At 39.4% G+C, this 15,137-nt stretch overlaps 1 long non-coding RNA gene across 1 annotated transcript in view; it reads right to left on the bottom strand.

Annotated features, from left to right (window-relative positions):
- The window catches only part of LOC108885257 (uncharacterized), a 145,622-nt gene extending 130,922 nt beyond the window's left edge, over nt 1-14,700 (bottom strand). The window contains exons 1-2 of the long non-coding RNA XR_001961227.2: nt 14,400-14,700; nt 14,176-14,255 (exon numbers count right to left, since the gene is read on the bottom strand). This is a non-coding gene — a long non-coding RNA (uncharacterized LOC108885257). The remainder of the gene's footprint in view (nt 1-14,175; nt 14,256-14,399) is intronic.
- Nucleotides 14,701-15,137: the final 437 nt, after the last annotated feature.

Raw genomic sequence — 15,137 nt, 5'->3', positions numbered from 1 at the left:
CACTACAATATCAGTAGGGCTTTGATAATACACGCATATCTGAATACATACAGTACAGTATATCCTGTTCATGAAAGCATTTGCATCTGGAGACTGAATTATCTGGTGTCTTTCAAAGAAATAGTCATTGATTTTCTAAAACTACCAAGCAAAGAGCACTTAGCAGAAAAGATGGAGACCACCAGTAATCACAGGTTATAGCTGCTTAATGCTTCACACATGGTTGGAGATGTAGGAGCCACAGACCTTCAATATGAATCCTCACTTTAATCTGGCACAGTTTAATTTGGTACAGCATAGCATGACCTTGTTTGTTTTTGCCTCCATTAGGTTTGGTTTTGGAGTGGTGTGGAGTGTCAGTATGGAAGCTTAAGTGGCTTCTGCCCCCGCTGCCCTTTTTGCTGGACAAAAAAATAAAGAAATAAAAATCAATAAATAAAAATTACACCTGTATTATTGTTGTTGCGGAGACTGGTAGTTATTCTCACAATTATTATTTGTGAAAAAGCCTGAAAAAGTTTTCAGCAGGTCTTTGAATTACTGATTCTGCAGTTTATATTCTTAGCTGCAACCATTCTTCAATTAATGGTTTAGTAATTTGAAACAAAATTCACTAGCAAACATTTTGATAATTGATTCATCATCAAGTAAATTTTAAGGGGAAAAAAACAAATACTGGATGGTTCCAGCTTCTTAAGAGTGAGAATTTGCTACACACTTCTTTTAATTGCATGTTTTTCAGACAAAACAATCGATGTCACATTAACTGACAAAGCATTTAATTCATTAATAAAAAGATTTATCAATTATTCGATCATCAATTTCAACTTCTACATTCTTGTACTGTATTCATGGTCAAAGGTAAACTGTTTATTGCTGAATTTATCAGTGGCACCACTGTGTTTATGTCCATGTGTTTTTGTTTGTTTTTCAGTTTTTACTTGATCTGATTTGCGTCATGTGGTTTTGCTTTATGTGGCGTGGCTTTGATTTGATTGGGTTCTTTGTAACAGTAAATCAAGTGGTTGTTGACTTGGGATAAGTTGCCTTCCCCACTAAGCTTCCTACACAATGCTAGCACTCCTGCAATCTATCAAAGTGTATGAGGGTAAGTGTACGCACACACACACACACTCACTCATGTCACGTACACTTTAAATGCTCGTCGTGCACACACAAATCTGGGCCTTGGCCAGTCGCCAAGTGCAACTCTTGTGATTGTGTGTGTGTGTGTGTGTGTGCGTGTCGGGTAAAAACCTCGACAGAGAGAGAGCCATCTATACGGCAACTCCGCAACACAAAAGGCTTCTCTGTTGGTCTGCTGCCATCACATTTCACTTTGTATATAATGTAATCTGTTTAATATCCCGGTCAGTCCTTTCAACCCCAGGACTGCTTAGACAGACGTTTTTACCATAATTGCCTCATAGATCAGGTCGGCTGTGTGGGGGCCACAGTATCCAGGTTCTGTACATCAGCTGATCACAGCTACAGATAAGAGCTAACCCTGCCTCTCAAGGTGAGCACATGTATCAGTGGGTGGTGTGTGTTGAGTGTCTGAAGCAGTGAGTGTGTCCACTTAGACTCAAGAGGGACAGTCTTATCCGTATAAAACAGTTGTAGCTGCAACTGGATGTCAGGGACTCTAGGTCTTCCTTGGCTGCCTGGCTTTATAAAGACTGAACTCTGTGGCGAAGTGTCAAAAGTCACTCTAACACAGGTTTCAGCTCCAAGTAAGAAAAAAATGAGTTTATAATTTACACTCTGTTTTGTGCAAACAAAAAATGAATGATGCAACAATCTCATTAATAATACACAGTCTTAAAAAACACAACAAAACTGTGAACATCCTGGTTGCAAAGAAAACTGAATTTGGCTTTAACACTTAATGGGTACAACGTGCGAATTGCTTACTGCCAAGAGACCATCACACAACATATAACACCTCAGCTACACTGAGAGCTGACTGGGCATGTAAGGTACTCTTTTACATTTTTATGTTATCCTTAAAAACCCCAGGATGGTCACTATCCAGACTGAGGGAAAGTGGAGCAGGTGGGCTATTACACTTAAAACCCAATTCATTAAGGTGGTAATCCTGGGGATCTTCATTTTCGCTTGTTTCATCTCAATTTTTAGCGCTAAGCTCTCATTGCTCATTTAAGTGTATTTTGCACTACTGATCCCAGATACTGCTCATCAATCACTGAATGTGTTTAGCAGTGTGGCGGCTTTTTCCTGATTAATTTTGTCTCAGTTGCACCCATTTGTTTGTTCAGTGCAACCACAAATCAACAAATTTAGCCAGTGGCTGTGTCCTAACATGGCATTTAAAGTATGTGATCCCAAATCACTGTAATGAAAATCATTTTATTTGTCTTATATTAAATGAAAGTGTAATTCCCTACAGTTTTCCACCAGACATTTCATTGTTTGTGCTGTCAGACATCAGCAAGTCAGAGAAACTGGCTCTGAGTATTTGCCAACTGAAAGGTGAACTCTATTTTGTAATATTATTTACCACATGAAAAAAATGGAATGGAGGTCACAAAGGCGTAATAATCCAGAAATCATTACTCAGTCATCAGTCCTCCCCCCCAAAGGTCCAGATCTTTGTGACATGCAGTAACTGATTCAAGCTTTTTAAGCCTCAGCATTTCGTACTGCTCACTGGCACATTCTAAAATGAAATTATTTTAGTCCAGAGAGACATAACCCTGCTGGAAAAGGGTTAGGCTTTGGATTTTACAGGTTTGAAAACTGAATAAAATCAGGCCTCAGCTGACTGACTGCAAAGTTTCAAGAATGACCTTGTGTTAAGTAGACGAGAGAGTAAAAGGCATTTAGCTGAGTCTATACAACTACGGCCTCAAACATACAGCTAAGAGTGAGGATAATTAAAAAGAACAAATAAAAAGCTCTTCAGCCCTTACAATAGACTGCATGTGATTACAGTACATGAAAAGAATTTTACATAAAGTGGAAATATGGATGAGCAGAGAGGCGGGCAAAATTAATAATGTGGGCATCCATGAGTGATAAAACTATTGAAGAGAGGTATGGACCAAAGAAGAAATAATGAAGAAAAAGTAAGAATCTATGTGTTGGTGAAAGGCGAGGAAAGGAAAATAATCCTTGATTAATTATGCACTAATGCTGGAGCAAAGTACTGACCAACCTACTGAACTCCTGCAGGGAGAAACACAGAACACAATACTTTGTTCCTTTGTTCTTTCATCATTTTTTTCTGTCGTCTCATCCCACTCATTTTCTAACTTTCCCTCAACTCTGTAACTCTGTTCTCACCTCTATGCTTTCCTCTCCAAGTCCTTCCCTTCATTTCTATTTGTCATTTCTCTCTCTTAATGTCTTGACTTCCCTCATGTTTTTCTAAATGTCTCTCTTCCTCTTTCTCGCTTTAAAGCTCCTCTTGCCTCTTCGTCTTTCTCAATCCAGTGTTGAGAAGGTTAATCTGAAGTACTCAAAATGTCCTACGCTAATACCCCAACTCTCCCACACATACAAAGAAATGCATGCAAACTATCACACACCAGCAAGTACTAATTCCTCAAACCCATTGAGATTTCCCTTAAAAGGCCTCATCTACAAAGGCTGGGATGTTTCTCCATCGCAAACACCGCCTGATTGTATTGCCCTCGCAGCAACCTTGAGAAAACTAGTTGTTGAAACATCAAGGTGAAAGAGACAGTTGCTGCATTTTCAACAAAGCCTGGTCCAAGTCCCTGGACACGAGAGTTGATCTGAGAGGACTCGGGTGGATATTAGCCAGAAGGAGGAAACAAGATCGAGGAGCCCAATAGGTCAATCAAAGGACGACGTGGAGTTAAGGATCAGCATTGTCAAAGACTTCCAACTGTCAAGTGAAATCAATTTCTGTGGGTCCAAGCATGTCAGGTCGAAAGAATTTTAAATCGAAAGCTCCACTGTGGCACGAATCAGCAGAACAGAACTGCTGGGTTCTGAGCTTTTGTAGGGAGAGCTGTGTAGGCATTATGAAGCCAGCGGCATCCAGCTGTGAGGGATTTCAATCCCTGGAGCAGCACAGCTAACTCACAAACTGACACTTCGGTTTTATATCAAAAATTCACTTTTTCCATTATTATTATTATTATTATTTTAAATAAACCTTACCCGGTTGAATACATGTGTATATAATCAGATTCCAATACGTCTTGATTCTTATTAAATCCTGTTTCATATTATTTGAGTGACAAAAAATGACATTGAAAGGTAGAGGCATCTTTATTTTCAGCGGATGTGGACTGCCTGAAGGCCCAGTCACACAAGCATCAATTAATTTCAATAAAATAGCTGCAATCCTCACAAGTTCAGCTTTGGTGACCTTTGACGCACAAATTCATGCCAGTGCTGACCTTTGAAGGAAAAAAGAGCTAGAGAGCAAAAAATGTGCTGCAAAATACAATTACATACAAGGAATAGTTTGTAGACGGCTGTGAGACAGAGGTTGATAGAACAAGTATGTCTCCTGCATGAAGTTTGTGAAGTTATTGTTTTGTGTGAGACTACAAACGGACCCCCTTTGTTCAGTAAAATGATGTGCAATCCTAACAACACAAAGCCAGGGGGAGTAAAGGTCAGCCAACTAGCTATGTGAGGAAGTCACTGCATCGCCAAGCCTCTAGCACTGACTGCTTCACTTTTTCACAAAGATGAACGGATGAATTTTGCTGAGCCATTTTGTGGTGTGACTGGTGTTTTATATTTCCCTTTGTTTCGCAGGTAAAATAAGGACACATTTGAATATTCTCTGTTTTGCCACTTAATGGGAGTTGTCCATCATTAGCTAGTTCTGGGCCCTTATGACAATGACTGGGGACAGAACAAAACACCGCTCTCTTCCAAAATGTTGCAGAAAATGCAGGTTCATCCTTCTCTTTCAGGAGTAAATAAACAAGAATCCATTTGCATGTTTCTTAACAAATTCCCTGCGGGAAGTGGTTTCACTTCAGAAATCGATTCTCAATTCTTAACCCTACGTTTATACCAACGTCGTGAGTTGTAGTCGACATTGTTGGTCTAGGTATGATCTTAAGTGGACTGTAGCTTATTTAGATTCACAGAACAACCCTGAGCCCCACCCCCTGATTCCCCACTGCCTACACAATACTTGGCCAGGACTGTTTCTTTGACTTTGGCTAATACAATTCCAATATCTGAGGGCACTTAAAACCTGATTATGCTGCTCTGGCTATCCACAACACAGCCTGACAGTCTGATGCTAAGTAAGCAAAGTGATTTGCTCCTGAATTAATATAGTCATTGAATAATCTAATTAGAATGCAGTTACAACGACTGTCAGACTCTGTTAGACTTTCCTCCCTCTGCTCCCAGAGGACAGAAGGTTGTAAGCTGCCATAAGACACAGAGGGAGAGGCAGGGGTATTAATCAAAAGCACACCTGCATTTCATCAGTCCATTTTTCATTCTTGGAGGCATGGACGTAAATCTAAATGCACTTTACACTAGTTTCAGTGTAGTGTTGTTGCTCTGGTGTAGCTGACAAGGTTTAAATACCCCTCCACTTCTCTAAATCACCAGGCTATTAGCATAAATAAGCATATTTTTCATTGTTGGTAATGTGTGTCTACATTTAAAATATGAATCACTGTTTCTTGTGCTGTTGTGATGTATGAAGCAGATATTAAGTCTGGGTATTTTGCAATTCAAAACAGCCATCAATTTAGCCAATTTTAACCTGTGTTTTGACTTGTCAAAGTTGAACCTGTCCTATTATTTTTCACACTTCGGTTGTGTAAGGGATCAGGTGATTCAGCTAGCGTGCCACTATAAACTTGGTTTGCATTTAAGCTTTCTAAAGAGAATTTATTCACAAATTCACATTGCTGGGTTTAAAAAAAAGGACACAAGAGTAGTACTGCTCTGAAAACACAGAGGTGGTGTTGATTGTTCTTGTTATTTATCTGCTGTGGTTGTGGATATATTCCACAGAAATTAAGACAAATAGACAGTTTTATGAGATTAGAAATAAATTTGGGAGAGAAATTAAGCTGCAGCTTTTGGTAATGTGTCACCCAGAGAATTCACATTTCTGGCAGTGGGTTTAATTCCAGCCTGATAATTAACCTGCACAGCCATCTGACATGTGAACATCTCGACACTAGGCTGTAGTTTGATTCTAATTTGTGGGTTCATGGAAACATAATGTTTCATAATCAGAGTCTTGCACACAATTTATGAGTACTCCATTGGCAGTACTCTTTTTTGATACTCCTAGAGCTTAAATGTTAGGGCAATTAATCAATTAGTTGATTAACAGCAACTATTTTTATAATCACTGAAACGTCATATTTCTGTTCTAGTCTAATATTTCTCTAGTAAATTGATTACATTAGAGTTTTGGTGTGTTACTTGGATTGACTGACTGATAATGAAGAGAATCATGAGTTGAAGCTCTGGTCCATTCAGCATGACTTTACTGTCACAACTCAAACTGGAAATACAAAGCAGAATAAAAACAACTACTAGCAGAATACAAGAACAACCAGTAATCCTGTGTGACATGAGTGATAGTAAGTAAACCTCTAATATAAGACACTCCTCAACAACCCAGCACTACATATAATGCATGGCCCTAATGCATCATTATGATGAAAGCCCAATATTTTCTTGGAGCATAATAAAACAATAAGCCATTTTGTTGCCTTTATAAATGACATGCATAACTCCTAAAGACACTGAGAATAATGGTAGTAGGCTCTCAACTGGCAGTTTGTAGTTATTCATTTGCACAAGAGACAAAGCAAAGATATAAAACACACTCACACGTAGGTTTCACAGATTGCTCATTGTGGATGATAAAAAACCCCAGAGGCAACAGTGGATTTCTCTCCTCAAAATAGTTCAGAACAAAGATTTCAGACGATAAAGAAAACAAAGAGGAGAATGAAGCAATCTGAAAAATAAAACCGTGTGGATTTAAACCACTGCAATGAGAAACGCTGTAAATGTGACAGATGCTGCGCAGCCTGCAAAACACTCACTGTAAATCAGCCATTGTTGTGATATTGAGTGTATGGGTAGATTTATGGTTGTATGTATGGAACATTGAGTTTATTGGTCATACAGGATTCAAAGCAACTTCCCACGGTCATAACAGGTGACAGCTGCAGGTGCCGCTTTTTCTAACCAATCAGAGAGCTTGTTGCATGTGAGGAAGGAAATGCCTGACTAAAATTTGTTTTATTAATTCCATTTTTGAGTTCAGTTATTTCTCTTTTTAAACTTTAAATAGATTTTTAAATTCCATTATTTATTTATGATTTAATTAATGTATTTTTAAGGAGACTGTTTTATGCAGTTTTTGTGAACCCCTTTTTATTTTGAACTATTTATTGGTGGGTTAATATTTAATTTTAAAAATTCCTTTTTATTGAAATATCAAGTACTGACTTACTTTGTAATTTAGTCAATCCATTTATGGATTAATAAATTAGATTCTGAATATGTATTTTTTTGTACAATGCATTATCCATTTATCAAATGCTTTATTACTATTTTAAGTGACACATATGGTCCTCCATAACGCCTACATGCAGCTTATGTGTGAAGCTGCTGTGCTGATAAAGTGCTGCTTTCACTACTTGAAAATAGTGTTAAACGTGGAGAAAGTACCATTTATAATGGAACACACCATTACTAAATATTATACTGTATGTTTGAAGGATGCCAGGTATTAAAATAACCAAGTAGGTACTAATCCACGTAATCTGAGTTCAGCTTTGAATGGACTTAATGTTAGTGGTTGTCAATCTTCCTGTTTTATTGGCAGCGGTATCCATGAGGCATTTAAGGTGAGAGGGATTTCTTTCCACCGTTCAGTCAACTCAAGAGACTTTCTAGAGGGAAAAAAAACAATGACATTATTCTCCTCACAGACAGAGGAAACTTCTTAAAAACATGCAAGGACACCTCTCAAGGTGAGGGACTGTCCGCAGGAGGAATTTCATTAAACCCAAAAAAGCAATTACTATGTGAGTGTAGGTAGGTAGCATAATGTTTTCACCTCCTGCTACTGAGGTCACACATCAACATTATGACCCATCCTATTCATTAGCGTCCATCAGGGGAGTTTGTATGGTATCACATATACACTTTTTCTGTTGTTTAAAATGCATAGAAGAAAAGTAAGATGGAGTAATTGGTAGACAGTGGGTTGGATATATGAAGGATCATGGTGAAAGACTTTAAGTAAAAGACAGAGGTACTGACGCTCATTCACATTAACTCAGTATGTGACTGTGGCTCCAATGCAAATGCAAAAGCTTCTGCAGCAGACGAGACACATTTATCTGTCTAGAACTACTTGTTACCTAAACAGAAATTAAAGTTTAATGACTTTGTTTTCTGGAGAACATGACCAGACAATTCCTATGTGACTTTGTGGCCTGTAAGTTTGAAGTATTGCATTGTTTTGTAAATTTGAAATAAATACAATGACAACATTTCAAAATGATGAGCTACCAAAAGAGTTATCATAAAAACTGAGATACTGAGTAATAAACCGAGTACTTCCAACTTAGAAATGCTGCTTAAACTCATCCAGACGACCCATAAACACTCACTGAATGTAACTGTCTCGCCTTCCAATCATCAGTTGGTTGCAGATAGTCATACAGGCCGAGTCAGAAAGACTTGCTCAGCACACAGTGATTGGAAATTGCCCTAAAGACTCATGTCCCGTCTCTTTCAGACAAGTTGATGCAGTAAGATTCATTGAGCAATTTGTGGCTGCAACTACAGGCAGCACACAGCAAGACAATCCAGTACAGTCTGTCGTTACTGCCTATACGGCCGGGTGATTGTATATTTTGCAGACGTGGCCACAAGCTGTATACAGCAGTAGGATTCACATAGATAAATACACTGTGGAGATGCTGAAAACTGTTAAATTGATTTATTCAGGCAAGTTGTAGCAGCCAAATCATCTTAAAGTTTATTATTTGGAAAATTTACTTCCTAAGTTTGTATCAGGAGGATTTCTGGACTCTCTAGGCTGTTCTCGCCCTTATGGTGATCTGAACCTCCATCCCCAAGGTCACCATCATCCTCACACATCATCTGTGACAACCGTGATGAAAGAGATGTAGTATACGCCTGGCTGAAATACCACTGATCTCTCTAAGGCTGTATTTTAGGCTTGACTGTAACACAAAAGGACTGCAACTGCTCTGTTTTCACTTCACTGGCTGAATTTGCCAGCAGCTGTTTTGAACTTGACCATCACACTACTGAAAAAGTCTTTGATGGAAGGACACGCGAGACAAGCTGCCGGCTCTCTCCACGTATATTTAGCCCTGGTTCGAGCGAAACTAAAACGTACATGCAAACCACTGGAGAACGTTCTAACTTTCAGGGGTGAGTCCGGCTGTCTTATGTGAAAGAAAGAGCTCACTCAACACAGATTCTCCAGCAGCTCAGCACTTCCAACAGCATCTAAAGTACAGACTGAGAGAGAGAGCCTTTTTATTCAGTGGTGTCCAATCCTGTGCCATAAAAATGTCCACATTTCACGGTAGCTGATTCCAGTGATTTTCACTTCCCCTCCATTTTGAGATACTAATCTCTAAAATGAGCTGCTACTGCTGGATTACGGCATCCCACAAATCACTACAAATACCTTAAAATTACTGCAAAGTATCTCTGGTCTCTGGATGTGCTTTCATCCGGCTTCAGTGATTTGATGGCCAAGGTCATAGGCTGGGTTTCACAGGTGGAAAGAAAAAAAAAGCTAAAGCCAGAGAGTGATACTTCCTGTTTTCAAACGTGTATCAATCTAGCAAATACTAAACTGAAGAAAATGAGTATGACGAGAAAAGACCTGAAAATCAGAAAATGCAACAACTATTAAATCACGCGCTTAAGTGATAAACTAATGATTAGTATTTACTGAAGTTCTCTTAATGTTAGTGTCTTTGAAAAGACCTGATACTTTGACTTTAATTTGCATCTTTAAGCATTATTCAGAGATTATATTATTAATATTATTACACAGAAGTTTTTCACCCCTGAATAATATCTGCAGTTTTTTCCTCAGGCTGCAGAAAAATCCAGACCTCCACACATTATCTTGTATGAAGCCTGACAGGCAAAAACCAGGGAAGAAAAGCTCTTCAAAACACAAACTGCTGCTAATAGCTGTCACAAAAGAGCATATCAACGTTTTTCAACTGCAGTGACAGTCACAGAACACTGCTCGGAGACATGAGTAAATTAAACTGTAAAAGTGGAGGGACGACAGCAAAAACATCACCAGTAGAAATTACACAACTGAAAATGCCTGCTGTATGTTCCCTAAAATATACAGTTGCTAAATGTATCTAAAAAGCAAACAAAAATATGCAAATGTAAAGTGTTTATTCTTTGTAATAAGGCCTGACACAAAGAGAAGCTGGCAATGCATTAAACACTGTTCACCATTTACTGGTTGGTTAAATACAAAAAGCTGGAAAATGAATAAGCTTTATTTCTCCACAGGACCATTTCTATCATGAGGATAAATCCTCTTTTAGTGCTGATTACAATTAATGCATTGGTGGAGAGAACCTGACCAGTACTGTTCCTCTGAAAGTCCACATCTCTCTGCTGTTTGAGGACTATTAGCTCAGAACTAATTATTTGCATTGGTTTTTACTTACTTTTACTCTGCTGTCTTTTCCCAAGGATCGTTTCATCACAGTAGAGTCTCGCCTCAGGCATTTCCTTTCTCCAGTCAAGTGTACTTGAGACCAAGCAAGCGATTTATGCAATAGAATTTGGAGGCTTTAGAGGGAGCTTTTTTCTGTTTAAAAAAAGAAACTTTATTCCGCCACAGCATAATACCTCAACACCTCCCACCCAATATGCTTCAGTGCCACTCATCCCTCTTTTGCCGAGCTGGGAAACAAAGTTAAATGAATCATCGCATTTGAGACATGTACACCTGTAAACCTGCAGTATATTTGTTACTCAGACAGTAGGGAAAAAACACACCAGTGCCAAAGCTAGTATGTCTTCTGCCAGTGGCAAAATAATCACATTAGTCCTTTTCATCTCTCCTCCCACCACCTCTATCTCTGTCTTCTTCACCACAGTCATTATGTCTCAATGATCCCCTCTTAGTCCAATTCTCCCTCTCTCTCGCCCAGCCTGCCAAAGTGCCTCTCTCAACAACGGTAATTCTCATTAATTATCACCGCAGGCATGTTCCAGTGCCAGAGAGCCCCAGGTGGCAGGCCTCAGTCAACCCTCTGTGTTCCTGCTGGAGGGTCGAGCTTCGCTGGAACAGACAGGAGGTCAGAGATCTTTACCACCCATCAGTGCAGCAGAGCTTAACTTAGTGTAGGAGATGGAGGCAGATTAATGGTTTGGTTCCACTGATTGTGGAGATAAACCTGACATGACTCCAGATTTTATGAGCTGAATCAGATTTGGCTGTTCAAAACAAAGATTCAGCTATTCAATCTTCTTTCATATAGACCATTCAGAAAATCCATGGGCAAGAGTTACTGTGATGATTTTGGTGTTTTCACTAAAAAACATCACATTTCCACACAGAGAAAGCAAAAGCGTGGAGCATCCCTCCTGCTGGGCAGCCGTAATAAAAGTCATAAGCTTAACTTCTATTAAAATCATCTGCTGATTATGAAACAACTGAGGAAGCGATCTCCTGATCCATGTAAGTGATTTTTTCACCTGTATGTATAGAAGATTATTTGGTAACCTTGATGACAAGTGTAAGTGCAGGGAGTTAAACCAGAGATGTACTGTGGTTGTATCCTACCTCATACCACAAAGTAACTACCACCCCCACAGGGACTGAAATATTTCACTACAACTACACATGAATAACTGGTTTGGGTCAAACAAATGCTGCTGTTTTCATTAATGTTGTTGATTTAGTTTGGCTAAAGGTCACCTAACAATAAAATCTAATTATGGGTTGCAACAAGCCGCCAGCACAGATGACCTATGGGGTCAATTTTTACAGTAGAACAGTCTCTGAGCTATTCAACAAGCTATTCATACAAAAGCTGTTCAGCACCAACTGAATGTGTTCAAATACTACAAGTGCATCCTCCAGTCAAACCCACTTTGCTGTGAAAATGTAGGTATCCAGGACTAGTACAAAGTCTCTCCCCAGGACAAATGGTGTCACAGCAGATAGGAGCGGGACGACACAGACTACAAGGATCAGACAAACGCTCCCTGTTGACAAAATGGTAGATAACACAGAGGGGGGGAAAAACAGCCTTGGAGGATTAGAAAAGTGTAAGCTCTCCTGGGAAAATGATGAAACTCTGGATAATAGAGGAATCCAATCTGCATCGGCACAGCTTCATAATCCTTCACCTTTTTTCTGCCCCTGTCCCACCAGGCGGGGATGCCTTTCCTCATCGCTATGACAACATAACATCTCCCAAATGCAAGACGTGCCTGAGAGGCCATGGTGTCTCATTAACAGTTAATGAAAAATCTGACAAAAAAAAGGAGGGGTGAGGGGGTGTTTATCTCATTTTTGCAACATATTTTTACACCTGCTGTACAGTGATGACACTTCTCTCACTATGGGTCGTTCAGATGTAGTGCAGAATACACTCTGTTAGGGCTCGGCACAAGCCTCAGTGTGGCCATTTTCCCACAAACCACATCCAGCCAGTGTGGGGGAATATACTATCTAGCAAAATGAGATATATAAATCTCAACCCAGCAGTCCACCTGATATGCAGCAGCACATAATTATTCAGATATGCATATTAAAATCACAAAACTTTATGGCTTGGAGCGGACAATCTCTTCTTGTGAAATGCTATGTGGCATTGATAAGCAGCAGAGGTCCATCGGTACATAGATATGAGCTTAAGGTGGCACAGCTGAGAGTAGCAGCAGCAAACAGTAGAGCAGCGGCTCAGGAATTAGGATGCAATTATGATATGAAGAATAGTATAATCGCTATTGTTTGAGCTTTTTTAATGCCAAGAGTCAATGAATACACAAAATGTGAAAAAAAACAAAAGAATGTGAATCCTATATCCTATGTCATGTTGAGTTTCTCATGGAACAAATAGCGACAGAGAAATTCTTTTCAGTGAGCTGTGTGCAAAACAACAGTGTCTACATCCTTAAAGCCAACATACATCATTACTCTCTGCTAGAGACCCAGTTTTATAGTGAGTCAATACAAAACCCATGTGGGGAGCATGTGGACAAACCTGCAACCTGCCACACAAGCAGCTCGGGCCTTTATACTCACAATACCCAAACATGGGAAGTCATATTTCACCTCAGTGTATATCAACAGCGTGAAGGCACCGGATGTCACAAGCCAAACAACCAACTGCTTTTGGTACCAGTGCAAACACTGAACACGGATAGATGAACAGCAGCACAATTAGGAAGATTATCAAGCAGCACATAAACCATGAGACACAGCTGAGAGAAGAAAACAACAGCCAGCCATATCGCCCAGCACAAAAATAAAATCCATGACCAACACATCCACTGTTGATGTGTAGGTTAGAAGAGGCAGCAAACACTTACCTTGGTAATGTGATGTGTGTATAGACTGGGATTAACCCACATGGGGTAATGCTACAATACCAGTTCACTCATAATAATCAGAATATTCAAACACAATGTGTATTAACAGCATGATAAACAACCAGCCAGGGAAAAATGAGCTCAACCACCAAGAAATTGATCCACTCTCAAGAACAATGCAAACAGTGAACACAGATAGATGGACATCAGTATAATTTAGCAGATAATCGTTGAGGCCAGGACATCAACCATAAAACACTTCTGAGAGAGCAGAACAATCGTCAGCCCTTTCTCAGAAAACAAAAATGATGAGTACAGCCAATATCCATTTACAAAATATAAACAGTGATGGACTGGGATTAAAAAACACACCCTGGTATCTCAAATATTCACCAGCTCAGCAGGCCCAAATTCAAAACCAGCTACCAGGGCAGTTGTGAACACAGAAATCCTAAATTCACAACAAGCAAACTACATCCTCCACATAATTCACAACTAATACCTCTTGTCACTAAAACACAATGTACAGCCGCAGACACAAGAGCTTCACCCAAAACACCGCAGTCACAGCACAGCAAGTAACAAAATGTTGCTTACCTTTATGGAGACTTGAGGTGGTTTTGGTTTTGTCGAAGTCCAGCTTTATTTTGATGTCTTTGCCCAGCTTTGTCGCGCTCCTGAAAAGAAGAATATCAGAGCTTCAGTGTCGAGAATGTTCTTTCATGTTCTCCATAGTGTGTAACACTGCTAGCTGTAGCTGCGCCATCACCACTTAACATTTGTTTTTGTAACCACTTCGGTCAATTTCGCGTATTTTTCACCTTCACTCGGTTCATTTCTGTCTTTTTTGTTGCTCCTCTTCTCTGTGCTGCCATTTTTCGGTCGTTTTGAAGAGTTTCCTCGCTCCATTTCATTTTTCTTTGGCTCCACTGGTTGGGTTGCTACATTTGATTTCATCCGTGCTCGGTCCACCGGCGGCCACATATTTTATACAGGTAAGTTTGAATAAAAGTTGTATGTGTAATTTACTCGCTTTATCCGTCACCTTGTGAAGTTTTTAGTCATAATTTGACTTCAGTAAAGAGAAAAAAAACGCCGACTTGCCGGACTGGACTGCAGGCCTCCTTCACGGCGGACATTTTGACTTTTCATCGCAGGAAAGACACAGGTGCAACTAATAACATTAACACCGAGCTCCCTCTCAAGGGTCCCGGTGGAGGAGGAAAACACTGTAAACTGTAACAATACTCAGTTACAATTAAAAGCCCTGCATTAAAAGTGTTGTATTGTATTTGAAGTATCAAAAGTAGAAGTACTCAAATGTAAAAGTAAATAAATACAGTGTATATCTAATGATGCATTGATGTTTACGCAACATTTTTATATTTGTTGTTGGATGAGATGGATTAATTTTTTTAATCCATCCTATTTTGTATAGGACTTAAATTAATGATTATTTTACTTCCTACACATTACACCTCTCATAATGTGCCACAGCCAAAGGTCATATCAGTATACGGATTAGGTTCAGACCCTGAATCAGAAGAGTTACTGAATAT

The sequence above is a fragment of the Lates calcarifer genome, linkage group LG7_1 (genome assembly GCF_001640805.2).
Source record: "Lates calcarifer isolate ASB-BC8 linkage group LG7_1, TLL_Latcal_v3, whole genome shotgun sequence".
NCBI lineage: Eukaryota > Metazoa > Chordata > Actinopteri > Centropomidae > Lates > Lates calcarifer.
This window is presented reverse-complemented; position numbering and strand designations above follow the sequence as displayed.